The sequence below is a fragment of the Chiloscyllium punctatum genome, chromosome 34 (assembly GCF_047496795.1).
Source record: "Chiloscyllium punctatum isolate Juve2018m chromosome 34, sChiPun1.3, whole genome shotgun sequence".
Taxonomy (NCBI): domain Eukaryota; kingdom Metazoa; phylum Chordata; class Chondrichthyes; order Orectolobiformes; family Hemiscylliidae; genus Chiloscyllium; species Chiloscyllium punctatum.
The window spans coordinates 33,460,106-33,463,960 of record NC_092772.1 but is presented as its reverse complement, the minus strand read 5'-3'; the positions used below and the strand labels follow the sequence as shown (position 1 = coordinate 33,463,960).

The 3,855-nt window shown below is 37.5% G+C and overlaps 1 pseudogene; it reads right to left on the bottom strand.

Annotated features, from left to right (window-relative positions):
• Positions 1-1,646: 1,646 nt before the first annotated feature.
• Positions 1,647-1,799, bottom strand: LOC140459048 (U1 spliceosomal RNA; annotated as a pseudogene).
• Between the last annotated feature and the right edge of the window lie 2,056 nt (positions 1,800-3,855).

Sequence of the window (3,855 nt, the reverse complement as noted above, 5' to 3'; positions counted from 1 at the left end):
TATTAGCTTGATTTTTTTGCTTGAGGAGTAATGACATTGATTATGAAATTATATTGAGCATTTCTCCACTGCAGAACCTTTCACTTTTGATGCCTTTTGCAAAGGATCTCATTCTGACTAAACCTTGCTTTACTTTAGCTAGATGATACCAAATCTCCTAATTCCCTTCAGAGATACACTCAGATACATGAATTTAACTAGTAGCTCTACTAAATCCTCTCAGGATCACTTAATGTCATGAATCTCCATCATGGAATACGGTTGCACTGATGTAAAATCTATTTTCCAATATCTCGGATTTCAGTCCAAGCATTTTGATTCTCAATTTGAACACGCTCTACATCTATGAAAATTATTATAGCTTCCAAGGAATCATATACTGACCATTGAACGCTTATTGACTATATTTTTTACAATAACTTTGTTGATGTATTTACATTGAAATACATCGGAATTTTTAAAGGCTATTTGCTGATAAAGTAACACATATTAATTTTCATTTTGGCTATATTGTATTTCTCAGTGTTGAATTAAATATTTATACTTTCTCACGGGAGAATTGCTATTGTCTTAACACTAATGCAATGGGCTGAATGAACGCTGTGAACGCTGACATCATTCACCAGATTATCAGCCAATGAGTCCTGAATGCGACCTGACTGTGCACCTATCAGACTGCCCAAAGCTTTTGTCTGATTAGCTCAACAATGCACGCATCTGAACACGTCACATCTTCATTACAAGTACCAACTGTACAAGCACGCACTGATCCTCTTATCCACATAGTCATTCACCACATCATTCATAAATGACTGGTTGACTCACTCAGGTACTATCCTGAGTCAAGCAATCATGCATTTATTTACGTGCTTACTCACATCCTCAAACGTATTCCAAGACTAACCAATTAATTAAACCATGTACTAAGTCAGTTTACAAAACCATCAAGTCATTGTCCCTACCAGGGTCAAATAATATTTAATTGTTTTAAACTCATTCACAAGTCACTCATGTATACACTAACTGAGCCACTTGTTCACACACTTAGCTAGTTTCTTCCCATTCATTAAAACAGCCACTCTGTTGCATTGTTTCAAAGTACTTACGAAAAGAAATTAGTATTTATTCAGTAACCAAAAAAATCACTGATTCAAACACTCACTCGGTCACCCCAATAAGAAAAATTAAATTCTCAAGAACATAGTCATTAATAATCAAGCAATCCCCTATTTATCATCATATAACCTCGACAGTGTGGAAACCAGCCATTTGACCCAAAGTCCACACCAACCCTCTGAAGACTAACCTACCCAAACCAATTCCACTACCCTATTACTCTACATTTACTCCAACTAATGCATCTTGCCTACAGATCCCTGAACATCAGGAGCAATTTAGCATGGCCAACCCACTTGGCATGCATATCTTTGGGTTGTGGAAGGAAACCAGAGTACCCAGATGAAACCACCGCAGACACAGGGAGAATGTGTAAACTCCACACAGACAAGTGTCTGGAATCAAACGTGCGTCCTTGGAGCTGTTGGGCAGCAGTGCTGACCACTGAGTCACCGTATCACCTCTAACAGGAAGAATGTAAATGCGCCCTGTGCAGGACGCTGATTGAAAACTATACTTTTACTTCATTAATGAGGGGAGTCCTCCACTAACACAAATTTTACAGTCGAGTATCCAGCATTTGAGGACATCACAGGCGTCAATACACATGAAGTGCAATGGGATAGGCCCGTCCTGGAGGAACCTCCGTCTTGACCAAGGTATCTCCCCTGCCAGATACTGAAAACATTTTAATCAATCTGTTTGCAGATGTTATGACATATATCTGAAACAGGTACAACTTGAATCTAACATCCTTGCCCAGAAATAGGAACACTGCAACTCAGTCACAACAAATTGTCATCCTATTACTTCATGTACATGCTCAACAGAACAAACATGTCATCCAAATATTCTCCTATCGTGGTCATTTTAGATTTTCCTAAATTCTTCAAATCACTCATTCCCTGACATATTCACAGAAGTTGTCAACAATATCACCAGTTAACTCATATAAAATCACTGACATAGTCAGCCACCCATGCAAGTTTGCATGCATTCACAACCGAATTCACACGTCCTTCACCCAACCACTCATATACTTCCTATCACTCTTCATTCGCTAAATAATTTACCAACTGACTCAAACAATCTTCCAGTCATAGAATTGCTCCTTAACCTACTCAGCAAAGCATATACTCGTGTAAGATTATCTCAGCCAGCCTTCTTACCCAGTGAACATGTGACTATTCCGGGGACTCAAGAAACCACTGACTCTCCCATTCATAGCAAACATAAAACTAATTACTTTATCCCTGATGCCCCCAGCCATCATAAAAAATATGTACTTACTCGTTCATTGCCCCATTCAAATCAGCCAGTCAAGCATTCATTGAACCATTTATTCACCTCACACTCTACCACTTTTTGATCCAACTATTGAAACATCCAATCAACCATTTTTAATGTTGCAGCATCTGTTACACGAACTCCAAGTCACTCAGACACCGAGTCACGTAACGACCCACACACACAAACTCACTCATACAGCCACCAAATCCAATCCAGTTACTTGCCCATTCATTGCTACAAAAGCAGACAACACCCATTCACATGCCACTCACTTAGGACGGCAAAATTTAACGTTCACCCAATCACCCCCATAACTGCATACCCACTTAAAAATGATTTTTTTGCTCACTCGTCAGTTCGTCGCTTATTTGCTTACTCACTCATGTACAGACTCAGAAAATCATCCACTCAATCACCACTCCCACTGTAAGATTAAGGCGATTAAGATTTTCCCAGGTTATGACAGCTTTATTATGTTTGATAAGGTGTGTATTATGCCTCCTGCTCCTGTTTCCCCATGTTTGCTGTCATTGATGACATATTGTACATATTTGATGCAACTGGGTCAGCATACAAAGACAGGTTTGTCACAATTATTTACAGTTAGAATAAATTTTCTGAGTGAATTCGCTGACCAGAATTTTAGGCCATATGATTTTATAATTTGTTGACATAGAAAAACTTGATTCAATAAATGTCAGGAGTGAAATTATGTGAATAATTCGTTAAAAGGGAATCTATTGGAAATGGCCAAAATTTTGTCCGTTTATTTTTCTTTTTGTTTACCCCACCTGCTTTATCCAGAGCTTGTTTTAGGCTGTATTCATCTGAAATGATAATATATGATTTCAGTCCTTTAAGTGGTCTCAGTGTTGCTAAATGGTATAATACAAGTAATGGAATGAAACGAATGGATTTATCTTTTAAAACATGTGCTGAACTATTAGTGCCAAATATAACTTCACACAACTGTACCTTCTCAATAACATGTTTATTTCCATTTTGAACAATAACACTGAAAATGTTCAAAACTTTGCTAACATAAAACACATTTGTCAATTCTCTAAAACATTTCACAGATGTTGAGCAATTTATTTCGCATATGACAATTGCCTGAAAAGACAAATCAACAGTTATTAACAATGATGGTGAATTTTGCATATGGAAATTATTAAAGACACATTATTAAAGGTTCACAGAAGGTTCACCAAGATGGTCCCTAGTATGGATACATTATCTTATGAGCAACGGTTAAACGAGTTGGAATTATACTGCTGGATTTTATAAGAATGACAGGAGATCTCATAAGGAACTTGCTTGTTGAAGTATTGAGAGGATGTTTACCCTTATCTGAGAGTCTTGGACCAAAGGGCAAAATCTTGTGATGTAAGATTGCTAATTTAACATTGAATAACGAAGCAGTTCCCTCAATAAGCTGTACGTCTTTGG